This window comes from Microcebus murinus, chromosome X (assembly GCF_040939455.1).
Source record: "Microcebus murinus isolate Inina chromosome X, M.murinus_Inina_mat1.0, whole genome shotgun sequence".
Classification (NCBI taxonomy): domain Eukaryota; kingdom Metazoa; phylum Chordata; class Mammalia; order Primates; family Cheirogaleidae; genus Microcebus; species Microcebus murinus.
In genome coordinates this window covers 83,145,312-83,157,955 of record NC_134136.1, presented here as the reverse complement: position 1 = coordinate 83,157,955, position 12,644 = coordinate 83,145,312, and the positions used below count along the sequence as shown (strand labels likewise).

The 12,644-nt window shown below is 45.5% G+C and overlaps 1 protein-coding gene across 2 annotated transcripts in view; it reads left to right on the top strand.

The window, feature by feature from the left end:
• Window positions 1-4,464: 4,464 nt before the first annotated feature.
• Window positions 4,465-12,644, top strand: part of NLGN4X (neuroligin 4 X-linked) — a 321,699-nt gene continuing 313,519 nt past the window's right edge. Inside the window, exon 1 of one of the 2 annotated variants that reach the window (XM_020285070.2) lies at window positions 4,465-4,934. The gene's annotated coding sequence lies outside the window, so the exon portion shown is untranslated. Of the gene's footprint in view, window positions 4,935-5,295; window positions 5,548-12,644 lie in introns of those variants that run through there. The other variant, XM_020285072.2, reaches the window with a different exon arrangement.

Genomic DNA, 12,644 nt, shown 5'->3' with positions numbered 1-12,644 from the left:
GAATGCAATGGTCCTTTTCGCCACTAAAGTCTCTGCAGCCCTTCACACCCCTACCTGCCCCTCTGGAGGTGAATCCCCTGCCTTCCATTCCCTACCACACTTTCTCTCCCGCGGCTTTCTGCGAATGGGAGAATGCCACTCAGTCCGGTTGCCATCCTGCTTCCCCAGAGAGATTTGCCTTTCCTTTTAAGCCAACGCTTTCTCTCTTTTACATGGAAATTGTGAGTGTCACGTCTATGGGATTTGCTCTCAGGTCTACAGAGGTCCAATCTCACTCTCCCAATGGCCCAAGGTCAGTGGGTCATTTGCCTTTATCTGATTCAGCAGCATCTAATTTTTCTCTCCATGCAAGTTACTCTTGTTGAGCAACTATCAATCATCTCAGCCTTCCCATCTCGAGACATCAGGGCAGTCTCTTGTCTCTCCTTATTTTACGACCCCCCCATCCCATTTTTAATCAACTCCTATGATTTCAGCTTTTATAATGATTGTGCTACCTATAGCACAAAAATGCATTTTCCCCCACTACTACTGCTCTAATATATGAATGTTGCAAAAGCTCCCCAACTGTCCTCTCTTGTTCTAGAATGTTCCTGCTGCAAGCTAGCCTTTAAAACATCCCCTCCACCAGAGTAAACTCCTTAAAAGGCAATCTCTGCCCCTACCCTGTGCTGAAGACAAGAATGAGTCCAGTCAGAGCATACCCACCCAGCGGGTGTGTAGTTCAGGCTGTCCTGTTTCTTCTTCTCTTCTATGAATCATATGGATCTTCTATTCACTCACCACATGAGTGTTCTCAGAGTTTAGTGTGAGTATTATCTACAAAAATCTCACTTACCAAAGTGGCCCTGAAAATGCAGGTTTCTAGAACTAACTCAAGACTGACTAAACCTGAACCCCAACGTTGAGCTCCAGGAGCATGGACTATTTTTTTTATTTCGGCATATTATGGGGGTACAGATTTTAAGCATGGGCTATTTTTAACAAGCTACCTGTGTTATCCTTATTACGCACCTTGAAATTCCAAAGCCTGTGCCTATTTCACGTCTATTTCTCTCTTCCAGACTTTATTCACTTGGAATAATCTCCCACTTCTGCTCTTCAATGCCCCATGAAAAACCTTGTTCATCTAAGAAAAAATTGTTCTCATTGTCTCAACAGGAAGGAAGTATGCTATGCCACTTGTATGCTTTGGAGATGATGGCATAGATCGTATATTGAGTTGGACTTTAATAATTGAAGAGCCTTTGTTTATCCTCTTGTTAGATTTTAAATGCCTTCTATAGTACGCACATTTATATATCTAATAATGATTAGTTATTAATAAAATGGTATGTATTACTATTGCACTAATAATTTATTGTTCTGCATAAAATATTTCCATTTCATTTGAACCATTGTATTAGAGTCAATGTGAATTAGTATCACCCAACAGTGTCTCTGGCCTCACCAGGGTTCCATTTAAGTTTGTACATATCACCTCCCGGGAACGTGAAGATAATAACACAACGTGGTTGATAGAGACAATAATATGAAACATTAAAGAGGGCAAGTAGCGTAGTATAGATTATTTCTCATGTTTCTTCCAGTTCTGCTGTACAAAACCCAACGTATATATCCTTCTCCAAACCCTATTGTTTGAGATCATTTTATGACATTTCCGCCCTCATTTTGTCATAATTAGATAGCAAATGGAAGCGTGACCAATGCTTCCCTTATCTCTTCCAAGGATCTTGGACCTAAAACTCTGTAGCGCTTTTGACCAGGCGGCAATCCGCCCTCCCAACCTTTACAAACTGGTGTGTTCGGTTTCCTCTTTTCCAATCCTGGTCCCCTGGGAGGGATGTTGGATTAGGAAAAAATACAAACTCATAAAATTATACATTCCCTTTTTTCTTAAAATGATGATCTTGTCTGGCTAAGATTTTTTAAGTTTACTTTTCAATTATTAAAAAATTCTCAAAATATTAAAGGGGGTGCAAATGTTTTTGTTCCATGAATAGCTTTCATAATGCTTAATGGGCCTTCAGATACAAATGAAGATGTGCTAGTTTGCTCTCTCCTAAGCCACAAATTTCTCTGGGAAGAGATCTGCTATCCAAAAATCCTACCCATCAACCAGGCAAAAGACTCAAGATTTTGTCCATAAATCTGAACCATCCCTCCCAAGTTCCATTTATTATGCACTTAGAAATGACTTATCCTTGTACCAATTTCTCTTCTCTTCCCTTTCTCTTCCACTTCTTTCTCTCTCTCTCATTCGTGATTTCATTTCTCTAGTGCATCCGTTCTTGCAATAGTCACAGAAATATTTACCTTGGTATCAGAATGGTCTTTTCCAACTCATTCTCCCTGTTACCACCAGATTGACTGTTGTGAAAATATAAATCTAATTATTAATATTTCCTCCCCACCACCTGCTAAAAATAAGATTGGCTTCCCCTCTTCCTATAGGATAAATTTCATCTTTCAGCGTGGCATTCAAACCCCCTCATAATTAGATCTCTAAACCTGTCTTCACAGTCTTTTTTTCGAACCCTCTGGCCTGCCATGCCAAAGCCTCCCCGTCTCCAAATCCCCCTGTGTATGTTATTGCTGCTGTGTCTTTTCCCGGGCTGTTTCCATGGTGTGTCTGTTTACCTCTACTTCCCTGCTGCACCAATCCCACCTCCGAGGGGCCCTGTGAATTCAGATATATGACTTTAGCATACCTTCCTGGCATCCTATTTTTTCTCATGCCATTGGCCAGCTTCTCCACTAGACTGTACACTTGCTCAAAAATAAATGGATGTGTCTTGCTCACAGATGCATTTTTCAGTGTTTATGACTGTGCCAGTGTTTAAAAAAAATACTTGATGAATTTATAAATCTATCAATTAATTAATACATTCTTGGCAAAGCCAATGATTTTCTGGCTTACTATAAATTACTGTGGTCAAGTTGAAGTTCTGCCTTTAAACTATAATTCAGGATAGAGATATCTATGTCTATATCTACATATCGGTATCTATATCTACACATGCCACTGATCTGGTGGATAAGCTATATATTGATTAACGATGCTATTATGTTAGTGGATCTTTAATATCTGAATAATGATATTAGAAGGATATATATATATATATATACATATATATATATGTTTCTCAACATCGATCCAGTAATAGAAACACATCACATATACACATCTATGTATAGATAAATGTTTTTCTGTTATTGGATATAGATACCTATGTCTCTGTGTAACAGATTCACAGAACATAACTGACTCTCCAACATGGCAATGTTAGGAGGGGTGGAGCCGTGATGTAAAACTGGGTCTCCTGACTCAGTGTCCATCCCCTTCCCTGTTATTGGTCATGGTTGCCCAAGAGACCCTCTCTTAGAACTTGCCAGAAAACCCCAATGACATCACTGTGTCAAATCATCATGGAGAACTGGGTGATGCTTACTTACCTCTACTGCCTAAAGCAGAAGCAATTAGGAGACTGTACTATGTGTTAGGGACATTGTCTTTTTCCTTCTATAAATAAATTAACTGATCTTGAAATACTTTTAAGGAAAGCTAGCAGTTATTTAGGGCTTCTTGCATGCCAAGGCCTACATTAACTCAGCTGGTCATCACAACAATATCATGAGGCCATTGCTTTTATCTTCTTCATTTTACAGGTGCAGAAACAGAGATAAAAAACGTTTCAATGCACACCTAAGGTCCCTGGAAACTGGAAGCCAGGCAACGTGGTGTTTACAGTCTGTGATCATGGCCACAGCACTCTGTGAGGTGCTCTGGTCCATCAGCTAGGAACTTCAAACATTGCCAACTTGAACTGAAAGCCAACTTCCTCTAACCCAACTTCATATGCAGGGTCACGGCACCCAACTTGAACTCGGCTGGGAAAAATAAACTCCCAGGCTCCGAAAGTAAAGCAGGGTATTTAAAAACAACCCACATGCCTGCCACATCTCCAATATTTTCATTCTCAAACCCGTGACTGTGTGAGAAAAAAAATAAATAAATAAACATAAAGCCTCCATCCATTCCTCAACCATCACCTGAACATAATAGAGGTCCTGTCTTTACACATCTGCATTCCAATTTTGCTGCCCTTAACAAAAAACAACCTTTTTGCTGTGGACGTCATTGCTTCCCAATAGAACCCCAAGAACTCAGACGCATTTCATATGGGTAGGACCCCCCACCGTCGCTGCTGCTGTAGACGGTGACCTTAAAGAGTTAAAATGTTTGCAAATACAGTAGCGTGTTTGGTGTGAGAGGCGATCTGGCGCGGAGCCCTGGAGAGCCAGGGAGGAAGGTTTCGTGTGCATCTTCTGGTACCTTGGCGACCAGTGGTGCGCCCACCTGCGCTACCTCCCTGGTCCCCGGGATCTCTCCGTTAACCGCTGCTTTGCGACGTTGATTAGCTGGTCTTTGCGTCGGGTTGTAGCTGTGGCTGCGATTTCTGTAGTGATGGGGCCGACTCCGGAGATCTATTGGCTGCTGGCTTTGTAAATTTCATTCAGCCTGGTCCAATAGCAGAGGGAGAGCGCCGGAGACAGCAGGACCTCTCTCTTCAATCTCTCTTTTTCTTGCGGACCCGTCTCTCTCCCTCTCTCTCCCGTCTCTGTCTCTGAGCACAGAGCTCTTATTCAAGCCCTCGCTCGGCCCTTCCTGCTTCAATTGTGATGGTTTTTCTCCCTGGCCGCAGACCATTGACGACAGAAACAACGAGTTTCCTCCGAACGGCCGTGTCGGGGGGCCCTTGCATTCCTTTGGATGAGCACATCTAGCTGGGGGTGGGGTGGGGGGTTCCAGAAAGCGAAGTCGCCTGGACTACAGACATCTCCTGAATCATACCCCGGGGTCGGGTTCCCTGCAAAAATCTGGATGTGCCAAAAGAACTCTTAACCTCCAACGCAGCTTTTCCGCGGACAAGGTAGGTGCAGTTTTAAGATGTGTCTCTAGGTTGTTATTTATGATTATTATTATTATTTTAAAAACCCACTGGAACATTTTTGATTTAGAGTTGCTCTCCAGAAAAGGATGCGATGTTTCACTGCAGACGTTGGAGCTTCACTCCATCTGACATTTATTTATTTATTTTTTCTTTCTTTCTTTCTTTTTTTTTTTGTAAAATTTGGACATGACTTTATCCCATCTGTCTCGCTCCATTTCGTAGGCGTGGGTGGGAGCCTGAACATATATGTACGGGTTGTCATGTGCCAGCGACATGAAACCTATCTGCGGAAACATTTGATTTTTTCTTTTTTTTTTTTTTAATTTTCACTTAAAAAAGAATAGTAATCGGAACCACCGTGGTTTGGAAGCTTTCTGCTGCCATCAGCTATTTATTTGAAAGGCTCCGGGGCCGTGTGTGATGTGTTTACAAAGTAGTGCTGCCTTACATACAAATAAACAGAAGAGTGTGGCGGAGAGAGGAGGGAAAAAAAAAATATATATATCTGCAGTACAGGCAGAGAAGGAGCGAAGCGCCAGTTCTCTGCAAGCCAGAGCTGGAGATGGGGAAGGCAGCAGGACTTCTGCAAACTGTGAGCAACCGGAGGAGGCTTTTCTTTTCTTTTCTTTTTTCCTCCTCCTTCTTTAAGAAAACTGCCAGCTACCACCGCCTGGGGGGCTTCTGCTTTTTTCTGGGAGGGGTGGGAGGGGGAGAGGGGGAGTTAAGCAGAAAGGAAGAAAAGGGAAAACAAGCTTGGCTGGGGTTGCATTAAGCGATTTTTTTTTCCTCCTTCATCTCCTGGCCTGGGATAAAATGACGGCTTGTGTGATGCACGAAATAACGCACGTGATTGATTAGGACCTGGCTTGGGTTTGCCGGGGAACAGTCTGGGCGCGCTGGAGACCCGGGGCGAAGACGGAATGACGGTAGCTCTGCGCGGCTTCTGCCAAGCCGGGGAGCGGGCTGCAGGCGCCCCTTCGCGCGCGCGTGGCTGTGTGTGTGTGTGTGTGTGTGTGTGTGTGTGTGTGTGTGTGTAGGTTGGTGGGGGGCGGGGGGGGGCAGGTAAACTGCGGAATGGGGGAAGCTGCTGCTTTTGCTGCTTCTCCAGCCTTGGAGTCTGGCCTGGACCTTTCCGCGGGCGCGCAGCTGCAGCCCGGAGAACAGTCCCCGAGCTACCCGCTTTTCCGGAGCACCCGAAAAGTTGGCAGCTGCAGGGACAGGCGCTGGGCACCCCGGCCCGGGTCTCAGGAGATCCGGAGCCCCAGTCGGTGCCCACAGAGAACGTCCCTTCTCTGGGCAGGGGACCAGGGCAGAGCCTGCGGGGCGCACCCTGGCGCCAGCCCCCGAGGAGGGGCGGGTGTGGGGGTTGTCGGGGGAATCGGTTCCAATGGGCGGACCGCCTCCTTAGCCTTGGACGGCACAACAGTCATCCTCCTCCTCCCCACTCCCGCATCCTAAGGCTCTCAGCTGTCCCGGGCAGACATCATCGGGTCTCCCCCAGCCATTCCCGCGAGGCCCCCTCCCACTCCGGGGGGCTGCGCGGATGGCCAAGATCCTCGGAGCGCGCAGCCCGCGGCCCGGTACACCGCGGGGTGTGGGAGAGGGGCCCGGAGCCCGCCGAGAGAGCGGCGGAGGCGCCCCCAGCCTGCGCCCGCACGCGCGCGGCCGGACCTGCGGGAGCGCGGGCGGGGGTGCGGGGAGGGAGGTAAGTGCCGTGGGGCTGCAGCTGACGCGTGGGTGGAGGGCTCGCCGTGGGAGGAGAGGCCCCGGTCCCCGCCTGCGCCCTCCGCTCCGGCTGCTCTGTCTCCCTCCCGTTTTCCAGGAGGCCGGTCGCCTTCCCTGGGGACGTTCTCATCCTTCAGTTACTCTCCTGGACGCCCCCTTCCTCCCTGCGCCCCCCAACCAAACCTGGCTTTTTCGCCCCCCTGCAAGAACCGGTAGGCTCGAGTCCCCCGGCTAGGGTCGCCCGGGCTTTGAGCCCCAGGATCGGGGCCCCGTGCCCCGCGCAACCCTGGGCCCGGGCGCACCATTCCGGCGCCTGCTGGCCGCCAGACACAGCGCCCTTTCTTCCCGGAGCGGCGGGGCGGGGGCGGGGGTCACGCCGAGCCCTGCACCCCGGAGGCCCGGCGCGGACCACCCTGGGAACGGATGTCCCGCCCGGAGGGCCGGGGGCACCCTGAGGAGGACGTCCTCTACCTACACCCTCCCCTTCCCCAGAAGGATTATTTATTTTTTTTTGGCTGCGGGTTTCCGATTCTCTGGCTCCTTCCTCTGAATCGCCGGGCAGGCAGGTGCGGGCCTCTTTTTATTTATTTTGGGTGGCACAGTGCTGCTGTCCTGGGGGTGGCGGGGGAGGGAGCCTTGGTGGCGGTGGGGTCGATTAGGAGGCGGCCGCGGGGGTCGGCGCCCTCCGTGCGCGGTGGCTGCAGCGCTGGGCGCGCGCGCGGCAGGAGCTGGACTGAGCGCACGGGCCGGTGCGGGGCGAGCCGGGACGGAGCATCCCGATCTGTCGTTTGGACCCAACTTGAGAAATTCGGGGTGAGGGTTGGGTGGGGGGTATTGAACTAAACAGGTGCTGTTCTTGCGAGCAGAAGCCACAAGGTGGTAGTATGGATTCTTCTTCGGATTTTCATTTTATTTTATTTTTTTCCTCTTTGGTCACTTGCGGGTGGTGGTGGTGGTGGTGGTGTTGGTGGCGGTGCGGTTCCAGGTGCGCATAACGGATGTTTTTTGAAGGGGTGCATTGCTGACCGGGTTTCGACACCCGAGCGCGTGGCATTTAACTGTTTTCTCAAACAGGGGGAGTCGTGTGTGCACGAACTCCAATCTCAGCATCAGCCCTTAACGCGGTGGGAGGCACGCGAAGCAGAAAAGAAAAGGGGGGGGGAAGGAAAGGAAAAAGTTTAGGGAGACCTGGTTATCCTGACGAAGCAGAATTCGCCACGTTGTGTAGGCGTTCTGCGGGCCACATATCAGTGCATGCTTCAGAAATCGCGGGCAGGTACCTTCCGCGCTAGACATGAAATGGCCAGGATGAGGAGACCCGACTTTGATGGGGAACAAAGGCTTCCCAGGCTGGCGAGAGACCTGCCTGGTTAGAACCGACTAGCTTGGCGCTTTCCCGGCGAGAACGGCGGAGCCCGCAGGAGACGGGATCGGCTTACAAAGAAATCTGCATTTCTGTGGGGGAAGATTTGGAGAGTGGAGAATTATTTCATACCTTTAGTTGGCTGTGGGGAAGACGTTAACAGTAATCCTCTAAAATCCTCCTAGTAGATTTTCCTGTGTAGATGGAACAGAATGGAGTTGTGTGGAGGGGGGTAGGCGGGCGTGCTAATGGTTCCTGGTTGTCTCAATCCCTTATTTCCAGAAAAAAAAAAAAAATTCGGAATTTCTATTGGTCCTGAAATTCAGAACATACGAATTTTATGGAGACATTTGCAAGCTTGCATTGTATTTTCTCAGATTAGCAATTCAGTATTCTAATATGCAAGGAAATGTAGAATGTGTATCTATCTGTATCTGCATTTGCATCTGTATCTATCTATCTATCTATGGACATTTTAAAGAGTCTGTTATGTGACATATCAGAATACAATCAGGGCCAATTGTAGCAAGTGGAAAATTACTTCATCAGTTTTAAGTCACTGGATTAAAAGGAGAGGTTCGATTTTCTTTTTTTTTTTTTTTTTTTGAAACCAGGAGGATAATTACATTTTCATCATAATGCCTGTGCTTGCATGCAGTTTTAAAGGTGCTTGGATATTTCCTTCTTGGTTGGAAAAATTGTTGCTTCCCTTTGCATGTGTGTGCGTGTGAGTTTTTAAAAAAATAAAATAATGCAATGCCGGATATAGTTAGCTCTAAAATCAGTGGCCTTGGCTGATTTTTTACCCAAATCTAAGAATAGAAAAGATATTTGATAAGGGACTGCTGACTGCATAAGGTAGATAGATACTGCAGGTATCTGGATGCTGTGAACTTGACCAGGAAATAAACATGAATGTATTTGGAAGTTCACAGTTTTCGGCCCGGAATGCAGACTCATGATAAGTTTATGGGTTTTTTTTTATTTATTTATAAACTTGATCATTTTATTTTGTGTGTGTAGTAATTTGTGCACAGCTTATGGCTCTCCACAAAGATGAGAGGGTTGAGTGGCTCCACAAAGAGGTTGCTTTCAGAATGTGCAGCGGTCTCTATTAAGAACTCTTTAGAATACTCTGCTTTCATCTCCAGACCCCAACAGAAAAGGTTCTCACAAAAGTAAAATGAAATTCAAGTGCTTTGGAGAAAGACCTGGCTTTAACATTCTTCCGTTCTAATTGGTACTTCCTATTGCAAACTTTCCTTACACGGTTGCTTGTCATCAATAATGCAACTTGTTGACTGCATTATATTCAAATGAAGTCATGGTATGACAATGTTTCAAGTCCTTAATACCCTGGCTCTGAAGATAGGCTTATCTGGTTAAAATAGACGTAAATTCCAAATACCGTGAGCCCCGATTTTAATATGTGCAAGTCAAATGTAAGGAACAGAATTTTAGTACTAATATGTAAACCAGCATGTATACTCTTTCTGTACTGCTTTCTGCCTTCTAACAGTATGTGTTAAGTTCCCAAATGAAAAAAATATATATATGTTCAGTTTAGTTTAAATCAGTTCCCCCTTTCTTTGTATTTGTTTGTGGATACTTTGTATTTGTTTGTCTTTTAGAGGACAGACTTCATCTTCTACTTAATTATGCTAATGAATTTTCTGACAGGCTGTGCCTTCTGTGCTGACCCCTTAGACTCCTTAGCTACGAGTCTTCAATCAAAGATGCAGCTTTTGCCTAGTCAGTGAGGAAAGGAAGAACCAAAATTGAAGTCCACGTGGCCGAGGCAGTATTAGGTGGTCCGTTGTGCCCCGGACTGCCATTCACTCCACGAATATTTTCCAGTTTTGTCATTTTTCTCTAAACAACCTACATTTGGCCTTTCAAAGTCTGCACTGTTCTCTGTTAAGTGAGTGGGTGTGTAGGAGTGTAGGAAACCCTTCCTCATTTTTCTTGGGGCCCAGTGGCACAGATCAAAAAGGAAAAAAAAAGTGATACCACCTAGCGGTTTGCCATTTCGCCATTCACAGGCTTGGAATAAGTGTATGGCTGAGAAGGCTTTCTCTCTGCAGGTGGTTATGCTAAACAAAAAAATAAAGAAAGAAAGAGGCTCATAAAATCAGCACAGGAGTAGAAGGTTGGTGGTTGGGGAAAAAAAATACAATCGATCTTGGACCTGTGATTTCAAACTTCAGACACTTAATGTGGACACACCTATCCCAGGTGTGTGTGTCTGGCACCCCTGTCTGGGAAAGCCAGCCCATCTTCTCCAGACTGAACCTCTTATGTGGCCCAGCACACTCTCCATCCTCCCAGAAATATTACCTGAGGGAGAACAGACCTAACCCTAGTAACATAAAACATAATATGGGGTCTCATTGGTTGAGGAATAAATTTCAAGGAGAGAAATCTTTATTTCCGGATAGCTGTAGCATGCTAATAAAATGATCTGTGCCTTCACAGCTCTTAGGAAATGTGAGGAGATGACCCTGAATCTTGTTTGGATTACATTATTTAAAATGTACATTGTATAAGTAAATAGAGTTTTGCCAAAGTAATAGTGGTATCTTTGGTTTACAATGGGACTCTCTCAGTTTTGCCGTGTTAATATTGGTGATAATTCTGGTTTTGAGAGGTCAGTACCTGATTATTTAATGAAAACATGGATCTTAAAGTCTCCATTCCAGACATGATCTTATTAACATCTTGGGCAACATTTTTAGAAGTCCCGCATCAACCCCTCATCCAAGTTCATTTTCTCTTTTTATTTTCGTTTGGCTTTTGTATTTTTTGAGTGGGGAGCGGGGATACCTATTTTGCAAAACACAACTGTTTCAAGTGTGGAAAAACTTAGCCCGTCATTTAAGTCAGAAAGAGAAGAAACATGGGTTGTTTAAAGTTATATTACAAGCTTTTGGATCCTTTCAAAAAAGGACTGAGATTAGTGAAGCCATGATTGGCACTGATAAAAAAGAGTCAACTCACCTTGGTGAGTTGATATTAAGTTTTGCAAAGTGCAGAAAAGATCTCCCTGGTTCTGTGACTTGCACAAGGTGGCATTTTCCATGTTTAATATGTCAACACCACCACTATTTCGTCCTGAACTGTGGGCTGGGTGGGTCAGAGAGCTTAGTGATGCATACCAGTTACCCCGATGGTCAGCCTGAGTTGGGAGTTCAGCCAGAAGCGTTGAACTGTGGTCTCAGAAACATGGGAGCAGTCCTGCGCAGAAGAAAACCTATGGAGATTGAGTGCCTTTCATATTTTCAGATTTTTACTACTGACTATAACTCTATGAATGGGTTAGGTGGGAAAACTCATAAAAATAAAGCCACGTGGTAAGAATTGCAGTGTATATGTGCAGGGTTATATACATACATGAGCACATATGCCAAAACGTAGCTAGCAAATACTTCTTGCATGAAATGTTTTCCTCAGCTATTGCAACAGAGATAAAAGCAAAAAAAAAAAAAAATTAAATGCAAGAAGGAAAAATGTGATTTTTTTTCCATTAGTCGTTTTTCTTTTCTTGTCCCTATGATTCACCAAACATACGTGATTTTTAAAAATTCATAATGAGGGTTACCGAGCAACCTGTGTGTACTTCTCATTTAGGGTGAAGACATTCAATAAAATGAGACCTAAATAAATAGCGAGGTGTGTTTAGGGACAGGTATCCGTTTTCCCTAAGTGTCCCGGAAGCTTTCTTTTCAAATTCGAGTCATAGTTGCAAAAAAGGTAATAAAATGTGGTCCTCCCATGTCCATCAAGGTTGTGCCACGTGGCACACTGGATGGAGAGACTGGCAACTTTGACAAGGATCAAACTGGGCACTGCTATACAAAAGGTATAAACTCATAACCCTTTTATCCGCCTTCCTAGGAGATTCACACCTTTATTTCTCTGGAGCCCAAAGGGCTGTGCTGAGAGACTGTTCCCATTGCAAGTTTGTCTCCAAGTCCACGGGGCATTGTGTCAACACAGCTTCAGAAACCCTGCGTGCTCTTTCAGTAAACATGGAGACAGTTGGAACCCACAAAGGATGAGAAACCCTTAATAGTCTTTTATGGTCTTGGCGCCTTCTCTTCCCACAGACTTCCTTTGAATTCACATTCAACGTGGGCTACTCATTCACATGGCGCCTACTGGGGCGCGTGGAAATATCCCAGACGATCGCAACAGCAGAAGCCAGTGAATGCCAGAGGGCTCCCCACCTTGGCTGGCCCCTCACCACTAGGCTCAGGTTCTTTAGAGACCTGCTTACACAGGACAAGACTGCTCGCAAACCCAGGTTTCTAAAACATCAGTATGCCCCTGTGCAGACAGAAAGGATCTCCAGTCGGTTACAGCCACGTGTATAACTAAGAGACATTCCTTGCATACAATACATGCAAATTACATCTGCAGAGCCTTCATAATATAAACTGTAAAAACATATAGTGTATGTAAGCATGTATGCACATTATATATATTTAAATTTCAATGTATAATACATTATGTAATTATTTACATATAATTACATTCGAATACATTTATATACGTTTTTATACACAATTTATATAATTGATGAAGAAAACCATCATTGAAAC